Here is a 15951-nt window from a genome sequence, read left to right as displayed (position 1 = left end):
TTTTTTTCAGTACTGAGTTTTTTCTATCCGTCCTCGTGGAACTTTAAGACGTTTGGAAGTGGTAGATTGATAGCGGCACTTGTAAACTCTGGATGTATACCGTCATTATCGCCAGTTATATCAATGATTAATTTCGGGGGTAGTGTGTTACATTTTCATTTCTAAGAAAGTATACTTGTGATATATCTATAGGATTTCATTTATAACAGCCATGCAATGACATCACCCGGAAGCGCGTTTTTGATGTTATTATGATATGAAAAACTTATACGGTACCAAATTTGATGCAGCGGATGCGCATTTCGACAAATAATGTCTCTTCAGTGATGCTCAACCGAAATGTTTGAAATCCGAAATAACTATGCAGTTTTAGAGCTAAATATAGCCAAAAACAGCGTGCCAAAAAGTGGAGCCAGATTCGTCCAAGGATAAGAGCTATGCATAGGGGAGATACTCCTTAATTTTTAAATGACTTTCTAAATTTTATGCATGAGGGAAATAATCCTTAATTTTGAAATGAATTTATAAATTTTATAACAGCAATTAAATATACATCCGTATTTTCAAGCTAGTAACGAAGTACTTAGCTACTGGGCTGTACAGACCCCCGGGAACTAACAGTCCACCAGCAGAGGCCTCGACCCAGAGGTCATAATGTAAAAATTATACGGTACCAATTGTATGCACCAGATGTACATTTCGACAAATAATGTCTCTTCTCTTTAAAACGCTCAAACAAATTTTGAAATAGTTAGTTGCTTCCTCCCTTTGTATGGTACCTATTTTAAAGGAATAAGACCATGTTTAGCTATATTGGCCTATTGTGTGTTAAAAAATAAAGTAGAATTAAGTGAAATAAAATTGCTATCATTTCAAGATATAATTTTTGTACCATCGCGACGTGCCATGATTTCCCCGCCAAAACGTCAGCTTGTTGAATTTTATACAAAACAAAACCGGTATCGGTCTGGTTTTCTGCAGAAATATCTACTATTTTCAAATTTAGTCATATAATTCATATAAATCACGATCCAGGAAGTGATTGTAGCCTATCAAAACTTATCAATATAAATACATTTTACACGAAAGATTTTTCGAATTGAAAGGTGTGTTGTTGATGAATATCAACTTTTAAGTAAATTGAGAACAATCCGGCATTATTTTTTATGAAAGTTGTGGGTATTTTATGCAGTTTTTTGCTTTGAAAAAATAAAACAAAGTACTTATTTCGAGTCAACATCGTTTTCATTCAGAATACACCCCTATGTCACGAGTATATGGTGTTTTTATTACAAGTTTGTATAGGCATTTGAAAAGCTATATAATCTTAATACGTAAACAAACGAATCTGCAGGCCTCCGAATCAAACCTTCAATGCTATATAACGTTTTCTTTTTACTTTACAACACACCATTATAATGACTAAGATCAAAATGAAGATAATTCATAGAACATTATATTCTAAAAATAGTATTAATACATCGGACGTATAACGTTAACTGGGTCTATTTGTATTGAGGATTTTGATTTTATTTGTCATTTCCTGAGCAAGAACTTTCCTGTTGAAACCAGCCCATGCTATATTGTTTAGCAAGTGTAGACATGTGTATTACACCCAACAAAAATGTCAATCAATCTCGGCCACTTCCTGAGACAAAGCCTCCACAGACAATTTCAATAACCTCTCAATAGAACCAGGCCTGGGGTAATGGTAATTATAACTAAATGACAGCCAGTTTAAGTGTAATGGGGGTGTAATGGCCTATTACAATGTATTACTTGTAGAAATAATACTGTATTGTACATTATATTCCATTACCTTTACATTATTTCAAATGTTTAATGATATTTTGAAGAATTAGATCAATTCATTATATTAGTGATTGACTGAAACATTTGAAAGATTGATTACGTGTTGTGTACTTATGTTATTTATAATGAAAAATCATTATCAGAAATCTTTTTCGACCATATCTGTAATATCAGTATGTTATGTAAATTAGTAATTTTGTAATGCACTCTCAGGTAATGCAATGCATTGCATTTCAAAATAAGACCAATGACAATATGAAATTACTAAGTAATGTTAATGTAATGCATTACATGGCTATGTAATTGACCCTATACCTGGATAGAACACCTTCTTCTCATGTATACCTGCAAGTACCTTGGACCCAATTATGAATTCTTTCGAAGATTATGCCAGACACTGGTCTAAATATGAAAAAGGAAGAACTTGATACATTGCCTGAATGGGTTAGAAGCATAAGGGGGTATTACAATTCCACATTAGACATATGAAAACAAAAGTACGTACCATCTATCCGTCTGTGTCTAGTAAACCAGAAGTGATAAAAGAATTAGATACGTTACATGAGGAATATGTTTTGGTTCCAGCTGACAAATATTGTAACAACATTGTCTTTGTTTGCAATGCTCATTATTACAACTGTATTTTAAACGAACTTGGCATTAATTCCACTTTTGGTAATTATACATATACTCCAACTGCCCTTTCAAAAAATGAAATTCTTCAAAACCATGCTTCAGTTCTAGACACATTTAATATCCCAGTCAATAGGTCAAATGAATATGAGTTACCGAACCTATACTGGATTCCTAAACTACATAAAAACCCATACAAGCAAAGATACATTGCTAGATCCAGTAAATGTTCTACGAAGCCCCTTATCTTTACTACTCACCAAATATTAACAGCTGTGAAGGAGGAACTTCAAACTTACTGTGCGACTACATATGCCAGAAGTGGTGTTAATCAAATGTGGATTCTAAAAAAAATCTAAAGAAACTTGTAATCGCAGAATTTTTCAGAAACCAATAACATTAAAATATATGACTTTTCAACACTCTACATTATCATTCCTCACGGTATATTAAATATTAGATTTTTTGACATCATAGACAGTTGCTTCTTCAATATAAACGGAAAACGAGAATATTCATATCTAGTGATCCGTCATTTGAAAACTTACTTTGTTAAACACCACTCTGATTCCACACACACACGTACTCTGAAGATAAAATAATAAAAAAAATATGCCAGAGTTCCTCATTGACAATATCTTTGTGGTCTCTGGTGTTCAGCTCTTCCCACAATCTGTTGGAATCCCCATTGTGCTCCTTTCTTAGTGGACCTGTTTCTATATCCATATGAAGCAGAATTTATTCAAAAACTTTTACGTGAGAGAAAAAAATTCTCAATGTGGGCTTAAATTCGACATTTAGATAAATCGATGACGTTTTGTCTATTAGCAATAATAACTGCCATTTCTATGTCGATTTGATATATCCATGTGAGCTCGAAATAAAAGTCACCACAGAGTCGTCCACTACTGTTTCATACTTATATATTTCATTGATAATAGACATTAACGACAGACTGACAACTCAACTGTATGACAAACGGTATAGTTTCAGTTTCTCCATTGTCAACTTCCAATATTTATGTAGCAATATTTCATTATCACCTGCATATGGTGTATATATACAGTACACGACACGAGTTTTATACACCCCACCGTGGAAAGACCACGGTGGAAAATCCACGGAGATACACCGTGTCCTCCGTGTTCCACGGTGTGTGTTATTTGCGAATATACACAGCTGCTAAGAGCTTTGTTCTGGCCACGGACGCCTTGCGGGAGATCTGAAAATGTGCCGCAGGCCAAATAATCAAGGTAAGGGTGGAATTTTAAGAAAAGAAAAAATGTCAATATCCCCCCCCCCCCCCATGATACTTATATTGTTTTTCAGCATTTTGAGCCAATTCCAACGACACCAAACACTACATATTATTTTTTAAAGAAAACCTGGTTTTGAAATTTTTTCTTTTAGTCTTCTTTCTTCATTAGAATATCCCTTAATTCTATGTTTAAATACTGCGTACTTGCAGGCAATTCCTGTTTTGAATGCGAATTAGTATATTCAGTAAATGAAAAACATACATGTACAAGATGTGATAGGGATATTTAATAATTACCGATGTGCTCTCTCTCTCTCTCTCTATCTCTCTCTCTCTCTCTCTCTCTCTCTCTCTCTCTCTCTCTCTGTGTGTGTGTGTCTCTGACAAATGCCCTGTTTAACATAATTACTTCCATCATATTGTGTTAATATGCATCTTGACAAATATAACTTGATCCAATATAGAAATCAGCGCATTGTCGATGATTAACAAATTGGAATTAATTTATTACGTAATTAATAGAACCAGAAATACAAACCAACGAATGATTTATTTTTAAAATCCCGAGTTCATTACATTTGACGGAGACTTATGTTCGATGTACTTTGATAGAGGTTTTCATTTAAAAAAATGTTCATCGGGAGTGTCTGGATAATGCAATGATTTTTGTATAAGTATATACCATGCAAATTCCTAGGGTATTTGTCACAGTATAACTAAATTACGGTTAGCTAGTTTGGGTTTTGACTTCTCATGAAAAGTGTGAAATATATTGGGTCGGCGCGATATCAGATCTAGTCTAAGATCACGGGTATCTTGTGCCGACCCAATATATTTCACACTTTCCGCAAGAAGCTAAGCACTTCTGTTGATTTCAAATACACGGATTAGCTGACCCCCATTGTTCTACTGAGGCGAAAACCTCTTCGAAATTGCATGGAATGTACAAGTTATACACAGGTCATTGTTATAGTCATACGTCATAGTACCGCTAACCCGACAAACATTTCTTAAAATTTTGAATAAGTTATTGAATGACGAAGTATGACCAAACTGCAGATTGAACTTTATAGAGCCCCGTGCTAACATTACTTATATTTTTCAATGTATCAGAAGGGGTATGTTGCCGGTTAAGTTGTGTAACTGTCTCAATTTCCCCTTCCGACTTCAATTTCTTAAATCGTGCAGTGGGTAGGTCGCTACAAGCTACGAGGCTAAATACTTAACTTTCAAGTTTTCAAAGTACACCCTCTCCGATTCTACATGCTTGTAATCAATATTTAAGGATGTAAATCCTCGGTGTCAAATGCAAGTAGTTCATTAAAAAAAACTAATATCAATATAAACAGAAATGACTTAACGATTATTGGATTTTATTCATATACGCTATCGATTATTAAAATCCTTAATTAAATCTTTAGATGCATTAGATAATGAAAGCAAGAGAGAGAGAGAGAGAGAGAGAGAGAGAGAGAGAGAGAGAGAGAGAGAGAGAGAGAGAGCATTGGTAAGCATTCATGAATGTATGCAGATACGGGAAGTTAAATACGTTCAGTATAAATCTTGAAAGTACAATTTCTTTCTGATTAATTATCCTTCCCCTTTCATTCTGATATTTTTTTTTAATTTCCCATTTTGTTTTCTTTACATGTTAAATTTTTCGGCTGGTCCGGGTTAGGACTAATGAATGAGCCCCCCCCCCCCCCCCTTCTAAAACGATGATACGTGCATAGCTGTATATCTCCCCTCAGTCAAAAATAAAATAAATACATGCTATATATACTGCAACATCATTGGATTTACTGGATAATTCTTCGATTTCACCTTCATAATACATGTTAATGCAAGCGGACAATCTAGGCTTTTTTTTCCATCTTCGCTAGACGAGATTATTAGTCCACAAAGGCACAGTTGACTCAAAACCCATTACTAGCGGATATTAGATGAATTTGACCCCCTTATTATGTTATAACTGACCAAAACCTAGTACGTTTATTTTACAACTTTCATTTAGAAGACGCGTAAGTTATTGAGTTACTTAATAAACGAGAAAACGTCTGCATTTTTATTTCAATCGTTGTCAACTCTATACTTTGTGATGTTTAAGACTACATGTACTCAATTCAATATATTGGATCTCATCACCAGTATTCAATGGTATACAAAAATATAAAGACAGAAGGCTGTTATATATACACTTAGTAAATAATACATGCGTGTAATAAAGTATTTATCAAGTTAGAAGAAAAAAACTAAAAAAAAAAAAAAAACCGTGTTATTATTATTCTAGGTAGGAGAGCACATTTTATTTTATTATTTTCTAAATGAAAGTACGGAGTTTTCTAAAGATTTGTTTAAAAGTAAAGATATTTTACATTTTTATTTGTTTAAGTGATGAAAATTTGATTCTTTGCTCACATTGCTTCACAGTTGAGTACACAATGAAATTCATATCCATTATAAACATGTACATGTATATAGCTGACCTTAATCACATACATGTATCCTAATTACTGTAACAATGAAAATTTTACGTAAAAATAAACCATTGCTTATGGTACACGTTTCTTTAAACTGCTATTTATCAAATTGAAATTACTGACATGTGATTGTCGTTGTTCATGACCTTCTTTTATTTGGTGAAATTGTGCTGCACGTGCCGTGAAACAATGTACCGACGAGTGGTGGGAATAAAACAGGTGTTTGTATACAGGATGTCGAAAATTTGGGCGTTTCATAAAAAGATGTGAACGTCTGCAGGGAAGTCAACATACGGATATGTACCAAAAAACACCAACGTATCATTAAACAACAATGACAAGAATTGAATGATTTATAGCTAATTTCTAAATAAGTAATGGGGTGGGGGCATGCATACTGGCCAAGTGAAAACGTTTTTTGGGTGAATCACTTCGGAAATTATTTCTTTGTTTTATCACACGAGGGTACACGGTGGTATCGACGGAGGTACAGGTGGCATCCACGGAGATCCTCCGTGGACTTCAATGCCTAGCTCGCGCGGAAAAAAATAGGACTTCAAAAAAACTTGCTTTCGATGACGATGGAATTCTCGCCACGCTGTCACACGCTACACGGTCATTGAGAATGGAAATGGAATACGGTTTCGAATGCACTGTGTATCATGTATGATCCTCTTAAATGTACGTTAAATACCTTTTTTTGACTTGCCTAGATGGTGGAGCGGTCTAGCGCGCTGGTTACATGCTGCTAGGAGATTTGGTTGCTCAGGTCGTGAGTTCAACCCCGGGTAGGGCCGGAAGTGGGTATCCACATAAAGTAAAATTTTCTGTGCTTTATATTAATCATTTCTTCACTTGGGCAGTTATGTTCATTTAAGAGTTCATTGCTATTTCTGTGCTTTATATAGAATATTTCGAATGCAGTGTGTATCATGTATGATCCTCTTAAATGTACGTTAAATAACTGTATCCCATTTCCCTTCTCAATGACCGTGTAGCGTGTGACAGCGTGATGATAATTCCATCATCATCGAAAGCAATTTTGTTTTGACTTGCCTAGATGATCGAGCGGTCTAGCGCGCTGGTTACATGCTGCTAGGAGATTTGGTTCCGCAGATCGTGAGTTCAACCCCGTGTAGGGGCGGAAGTGGGTATCCACATAAAGTGAATTTTTCTGTGCTTTATATATATATATATATATATATATATATGTATATATATAATTTAAAATCTTTACAATATAAAATTATAATACATACACAATAAATATATGTTGACACCCGTTACGTTAATATATTTGTGGGATTTCCAACAGCGCAAATCGTAAATACAATGTATTGAGTACAAGTGCACCAAACTATTCGCTCCTTGCGACTTGAGTATTATTCTAAAGATTAGTAATTACACCCATTTGGTTGTAAAGTTTAACGAGTACAGATGAAATATGTTCATGTTTTCTAAAATTTACGCTGAAACTTACGTTGAAATACGATGAACACATCCTCTGCAACTTCCACGAACTGCGTAAACAGCATGGGAAGCGTGTGAAAATGACTGAATGGATTGAACATATGGTGTGCCATTCACATTATAAGTAATATAACTTTCTTGAGTATTGGAAGAGGAAATTTCTTTTTCAAGATCTTATCATAATATTAAGTCATTGCATAATTATGTTTTACAATACCTTACCATTTCTAATAATATATAGCGACGTTGTATAACGCAACCATAAACAGTACCGCGAATTACATGTTTTATATTAGTAATATATACCTACAAATAGTGTTCGTTCACCAACTCATTATAAAAAAAAGTACATTATTGGAAACAAATGTCTTAAAGAATATTTTTAACAAGAAATTATTCAATTTGGACGTTCGACCGAATTTCGCTAAACAGGGTCTTTGTCCTTTCCTTTATTATTTTTATTATATGTTTCTCGTCAGTCTAATTTTAATCACTAACCACGTGCTTTCAGTATGTGATGGTAAGTTAAAACATGGACAATTGTTGTGATTATGTCAATTTTTAACTTTTGAATTGTGAGTCACTCAATTCTGATCTTGTAAAATTATACGTAATTATCAGTGACTATCTAGAAGTGAGGGGACGGCATTGCTATTATGAAGTGCATCAAACATCATGCTAGAGGACTGGCTAATTATGAAAAAAAAATATGTCGATACCTTGTCACAATAGATAGAAAGAATAAGACAAACATCAAAATCAAGCCCTAGATACATTAGAACAAAAATGCGTATTATCTATCCCTGTATTTTTCATAAGCTAAAAGTGATAAAAGAATTTGATAGGTTACAAAGCGAATATATTTTATTTCCAGAAGGCAAACATGTAAACGTATGCAATATTTATTTCGTTGAAAGTGTTATGACTTGTACCTAATACTAAACTATGTACTCCTCCTAAGTCCATGAATGCAAAATTGTTTTTTCTTCAAATTATTTCTAGCTTTCTGAATTCAAAGATGTTTGCCAATTCATCCTCTGAAAGTAATTATTCGATAATCGTTATAATAGAAAATGTTTTTTTTTAGTTCGAACGCAGTGCGACTTCGCGGGTAGGTTAAGGATTTTCTTATAGAATATCACAGTGCACGTTATGCCTTTACTTCTCTGAACTACCAATATGACGTCATAATGGAAAATGACGTCAAGTCACTCCAAACTTGAGCTGTTATGACGGGGAGAGTGTCAAAACCTCTAGACCTTATTTCAAACTGCCTATCAGATTGCAAAATTCGCGTGCCTGAATGTATTTTAATATCTTATATGTCCGAATATTTTTAAATAATTTGTTTAATTACCCTTGGTTTAAATTCAGCGTGTTTACACTACTTTCTAAAAATATACTTTCGAAATATATTCTGTTTTATACCACTGATAAGAGGTAGAATTTATGATGTGTTTATAAAAGAGTCTAGCGCAGGTAATTTATGAGGATTCATTTGAGATCTATTACAGAAATCGTAAGAGGAGTTTGTTCTGTATCCGAATCTTGCTTGGTTAAATGTATGATGGCTTTGTTTGAATACAGATTACCCTCAAATGTGTAGGTAAGTCTGTCAGTAAGTTCTCTTCATGAAATACATGTATTTTTGTACGCAAGTAATATTACCATTTTACCCAAGCACATTTCGGGTACACAAGGATACGGTGAGTTCATTTATCAAGCAAAAATTTAAAAATAATCGTTAAATGAGCTGCGCTGAAGCGGTTTATGTGAAATATTTCAAACAATTATAAATGACCGCCACGTGATCAACGAAATCATGTGATATCATAACAGATATGTTAATATATAACCGAGAGAATCTTCTATATAAATTGTCTGTACTTAAGTATATAAATTACAATTGAAAACCAAAAGCCGACCTCGCTATCCAATGTATGTTTTGAATCCATTTCAAACTCCGGGAAGCCTTAACATAGCTGCGTTGTTTTATACCAATTTTTGTCTCTTCTTTACAATTGGAAACCATTTCTTTATTCAAAATAGTGATGTATTGAATATCGTTATTTAAGCATGGAAAAATAATTGTGATACAATATCGCACTGTTTGCATATATGTTGCAAATTCATACAGATGGTTATAGTTCTTGAAACGTTCTGTTTTCCCACACAAGCTGTGAACAAACGGTGAAAAAGTTTAGGGCGAGCGTTGAAGTAACACTGAACACAATATGGTGAACGGTCAGCAAAAACAGAGCCGTAACAGCGCGGAGATGCGAGTGCCGTGTGAACAATGGACGCAAAAAAAAACACCATTTATTCGAAAAAAATCGGACGTTTCCCTACATGTACTTTTTTCATAATCAAGTGAGAATGAAATCTGATTCATGTTTATTCAAGAAAGAGATCAATTTAATAGACTACATAAAATGCTCTGAAATTTTTTTTTCGTGAAGAATATATACTCTTGTAATGTCTTCAGAAATATTATATACGTGGACTAGTTACTGCACAATACAGATTTGCATGTTATACAATGGTTGGGGAAAAGAAAATATTACAATATTTTAATATACATGGTAGTGCCATTTGCGGGCGTATATGCATGCCTTCAAAATGTACAAGATCTTTCGTTGGGATACATGCAATCAACAGACGCAACCCGTGTCAACGATGTCAACATACTCTTAAACATAATACACCAATTGAATTCCGTGTTATTCACTCTTTCACAACTGCAGGGACTAGAGATATTCATAAAACCATATATATCATTTTGGCTATGCGATATTTGCATATCTTTGATACCAAGAAAATATTCATCGTATTGCACTACATAAAGAATGTTTAAAGAATTAATTATGGGCTGATAAAAAAGGAAAGGAAAATCAATCGTATAATAAAAGTCTAGTATATTGTCACAGCCTATCATTGGGTCAAATGCTCTCCGACTTGTTTTATACCTATTGTTAAGCCGCCCTTGGCACACTGGTTATAACTATGGATGACTCCGTTTACCTGAACAGGATATAGGGCGCACGGCGGGTGTAACCGGTCAACAGGGGATGCTTGTTCTTCCTTACAACCAGATCCCACTCCTGCTATATCCAGAGGTCAGTGACTGTCCAACTCTCTATTATGAATTGATTATAGGAGTTATGACAGTCAAGGATCATTTCCCTTCCAAATCGCACCGCCAGTTCTGTAAGCTGAAATTTGCAAAGAAAGAAAGACACGCCCTCAACATAAGCAATATTCTTCGTCATAAGATAGTCCATTATTGTATCTTACATTCTTTCAAGTTCAAGTTCTGTATTTCCTACAAAATTACTTCTGCTACTGCATTCAAACGTCAATAATAAACATATTTTGTAGAACCTAGATATAGATCATATTATGCTTAATCTATCTATGTGTTCTTGTTCTTCATCGTCTTTAAACTATGATCAGGCTGGACATAACATTACTAGTGATGTTGATAAGATTGAAAATGAGCACCTCATATCACTTATTTTAAAAGGTCCTAGATACAAAGAACTTGGGTTTTTCAATTCGCCAAATAACTTAATTTCTATTATGAATTATGTCGAGCTGGGCTAAACCTGAAAAAAGAAGAACTTGATTAATTGTAAAAATGTATTTAAAATATCAGAGGAATATCAAAATCCCGTATTAGACATCTTTAAAGAAACCAGAACTAGAAGTGATAAAAGAAATAGATAGGTTCCATGTGATATGTGTTTTGGTTCCAGCTGACAAAGCTTGTAGCAATATTTATTATCTTGGTTTGTAATACTTATTATTGCAACTGTATTCCAAACGAACTTGGTATTTATTCCACTTTTGGTAATTGTATTTATGATCGAACTGTCCATTCAAACGACGAATTTTTTTTCAAAACCATGCTTCAGTTTTAAATATATTTCATATTCTAGTCAATAGGACGGATGAATATGAGTTACCGTACCTATACTGCATTCCTAAACTTCATAGAAGCCCTTACAAACAAATATAATTTGCTGGATACAGTAAATGTTCTACCAAGCCCCTATCGTTGCTCATACCGAATATTTTAACAGCTGTGGAGAAGGTTCAAACGTACTGTGCGACTACATATGCTAGAAGTGGTGTAAATCAAATGTGGATTCTAAGAAATTCTAAAGAACTTCTAGTAAACTTGAAATCGCAAAAATTTTCTCAAATCAATAACATCAAAATGCATGACCTTTCAATACCTCATAAGATCATTCCCCATAGTAAATTACAGACTAGACTTTTTGACATCATAAAAAGTTGTGTCTTCAACAAAAGCGCCAATAGTCCTATCTAGTTATCAGTCATCAAAAATTTACTTTGTTAAATGAAACTCTGATTCCATGCACAAGTACTCCGAAGTTGAAATAAAAAAATATATGCTGGAGTTCCTCATTGACAATATATTTGTGATCTTTAGTGATCAGGTCTTCCAACAGTCTTACTGAATCCACTTGGGTACGAATTATGTTCATTTCTTGGCTGTCATGTTTTTATATTTCTATGAAGTACAATTTTTTCAAGAATTTCTATATGAAAAAAAAATCCCTTGCTGTGGCCTTCAATTCCAAATTTAGATGTATCGACGACGTATTATCTATTAACAATAATAAGTTTCATTCATATGTCGATTTGATTCGATATATCCCTGTGAGCTCGAAATAAAAGAAACCACATATTCGTCCACTTCTGATTAATACCTATATATTTTATAGAAAGTAGATATTAACGGCAAACTAATTGATGACAAACGCGATTATTTCATTTTTTTCCAGCGTCAACATCCCATATTTATGTAGCAATGTTTCACAATGTAAAACTTCTACGGTACCAATTTTGATGCACCAGATGCGCATTTCGATAAATGTATCTTCAGTGATGCTCAACCAAAATGTTTGAAATCCGAAATAACTATGAAGTTTTAGAGCTAAATATAGCCAAAACCAGCGTGCCAAAAAAAAGTGGAGTCAAATTTGTCCAAGGATAAGAGCTATGCATGAGGGAGATAATCCTTAATTTTGAAATGAATTTTTAAATTCTATAACAGCAATTAAATATACATCCGTATTTTCAAGCTAGTAACGAAGTACTTAGCTACTGGGCTGTAGAGACCCTCAGGGACTAACAGTCCACCAGCAGAGGCCTCGACCCAGGGGTTATAATGTAAAACTTCTACGGTACCAATTTTGATCCACCAGATGCGCATTTCGACAAATAATGTCTCTTCAGTGATGCTCAACTGAAATGTTTGAAATCCGAAATAACTATGAAGTTTTAGAGCTAAATATGACCAGAACCAGCATGCCAAAAAGGTGGAGCCAAATTCGTCCAAGGATAATAGCTATGCATGAAAGTAGGCATTAACGGCAAACTGACAACTCAACTGTATGACAAACGGGATGGTTTCAGCTTCTCCATCGTCAACTTTCAACATTTATGTAGCAATATTCCATTAGTACCTGCATATGATGTTTATATATCTCAATTGATTCGATATGCAAGAGGTTGTTCTGGGTATAGTCAGTTTTTAAATTGAGGTAAGCTACTGATAAACTATTTAATGGTACAGGGATTTCAACAGTCTCGATTGAAGTCACCATTTCGCAAATTCTATGGTCGTTATAACGATGAAGTTCGTCAATACAACCTCGCATTGGGTCAAATGCTGTCTGACGTGTTTCATACCGATTGTTACGCCGTTCTTGGCACACTGATTTGACTGCGGATAACTCTGTTTACCTGGTCAGGATATGGGGCTCACGGCGGGTGTGACCGGTCAACAGGGGATGCTTACTCCTCCTAGGCACCTGATCCCACCTCTGGTGTGTTCAGGGGTCCGTGTTTGCCCAACTATCTATTTTGTATTGCTTGTAGGGGTGATGAGATTGATTAGTGTTCGTTATCTTCACCTTGCATGAGGGAGATGATCCTTAATTTTGAAATGAATTTATAAATTTTATAACAGCAGTTAAATATACATCCGTATTTTCAAGCTAGTAACGAAGTACTTAGCTACTGGGCTGTGGAGACCCTCAGGGACTAACAGTCCACCAGCAAAGGCCTCGACCCAGGGGTTATAATGTAAAACTTCTACGGTACCAATTTTGATGCACCAGATGCACATTTCGACAAACAATGTCTCTTCAGTAGTAACGAAGTACTTAGCTACTGGGCTGTAGAGACCCTTGGGGACTAACAGTCCACAGTCTAATTAAAATCAGACTTCTTAGATCCGCGTCATGTGCTTTACGTAAGAAGTCCTAGTCCGTATGGCGCAATCTGACTGCCTGATAGTTTCCTCAAATATTCCAAGCAAAAGGTCTTGTGGACATTAGCCCCGATGGGGTTATGTCAAATCCTATTATACCGATGGTAAGCGTATCATAGGATCTGATTTTAATTAGATTACAATATTCCATTATCACCTGCATATTGCGTTTATATCAATCAACTAATTCGATACACAAGAGCTAGTTCTGTGTATGATCCATTTGTAAATAGAAGCAAGCTACTGACACACATGTTGATAGTGCAGGTGTTCCAACAGTGTCGTTTAAAGACAGCATTTCACACATTATATGGTCGTTATACCGATACAGTTTGCCAATTCAGCCTACCATTGCGTCAAATGCTGTGTCACATGTTTCATACCTATTGTTAGACCGTTCTTTTCGTGCTGATTTTGACTACGGATAACTCCGTTTACCTACTCAGAATATAGGGCTGACGGTGGATGTTACCTGTCGCCAGGAGATGCTTACTCCTCCCACACACCTGATCCCACCTCTGGTATATTCAGGGGTCTGTATTTGCCCAACTATCTATTTTGTATTGCTTATAAGAGTTATGCGATTTATCAGTGTTCGTTATTTTAACCTTTCATCAAACCAGTTTGTCATTACCGGTACATTTTCGATCAAACAAAAATAGTGTTTTGTAACAATATACATTCTTTGAACTTTCAAAATTGTAACATAACTAAATTATGCTATTTACAGTCAGTAAGTTAGGTTTATCCTTACGTTGAAGAAACTAATTTATGAGAATGAGTTGAAGTTTCAAATCGACTGATGGCTTTCATGACGTTGAAGAAATAGATATCTTGATTTGATCGAAAATTATTAAAGCTGATTTTCGTGGAATTGATACAAGTACAGGCTTCATTTTTTCCTCGTGGGAAAAAAAACTTTTAACACGACTGCAGCCAAATCGCAGGAATGTTTAATTTGATTTAATGTTCTAGAAAATAAAGTAATATAAATTTTGTTTTTCTCGTTGACAAAAAAAACACATATGAAATGATATGCTTTCTTTGTTACAGCTTCAACTGCTCATATATAAATAGGAATTCACTTGAGAATTTGGCAAAAAGTTACATGTTTAATTATTTAATACCCCTATGTAATTTAATTTTTTTTTCAACTCTTGCACATTTTTCCCTTGTCCTCCTTATGGAAATCAATAGTTCTGATTGACTCTGCAAAGAAATAAGACTGAGCACTGATCGAACAGCGAGCAAATAGCGCGTTAACGACGAACGCTTTGTGAACGCTGAACACAAGCGGTTGGTGATCAGTGAACGCAAAATTGTGAACGGAAAGCGTATGAAGAGTGCACGCTGAACGCACGATGAGTGAACGAAAAAGTGGTAAAGTAGAGCGTTTCGGGTACTGTGTTATTAAGACAGAAGAAGTAACAAACCTATTTCAGAACGCCACTTTCTATCTTTAAAAGTTTATTGTAGTCAGGATATTCAGTGTAATGTAGTCATACAATGTTTATAGAACTTTAGTGTGGTCAATTCACAAAATAACGCAACATCCTTCTACGCTTTAATTTGGTCAAAGTGTGTATACAATGCACTACTTGAATGGTCAATAAATCATTTAAATATGTTAATAAATGGTTTCAAACAACATGTATCGTTTGCCTTTGGTGTCCCATTTGACATTGGTATAAGTGGTTTAAAGGATTATAAACTGACCTCTTGTATCATAGTTTGTAAGCCAGGGTTCTATGGAGGAGATTGTAACCAGCAATGTGGGAAGTGTAAATCAGGAACTGTTTGTAGAAATGCGAATGGAATTTGTCCACATGGATGTCAGGATAACTGGAATGGTACCAAGTGTGATGGCAATAAAAAAAATCTACAAGGTCATTTAGATCATTAAATTTGGAATACTTGAAAAAAAAAGCAAAACTGGATGAATGTGTTGATATGTGTTTGGTTGTTATGCCTACAACAATGTAATTCCTGAAAAA

This window comes from Ostrea edulis, chromosome 8 (assembly GCF_947568905.1).
Source record: "Ostrea edulis chromosome 8, xbOstEdul1.1, whole genome shotgun sequence".
Lineage (NCBI taxonomy): Eukaryota > Metazoa > Mollusca > Bivalvia > Ostreida > Ostreidae > Ostrea > Ostrea edulis.
The sequence above is the reverse complement of the archived record's forward strand: the minus strand, read 5'-3'. Positions refer to the sequence as shown.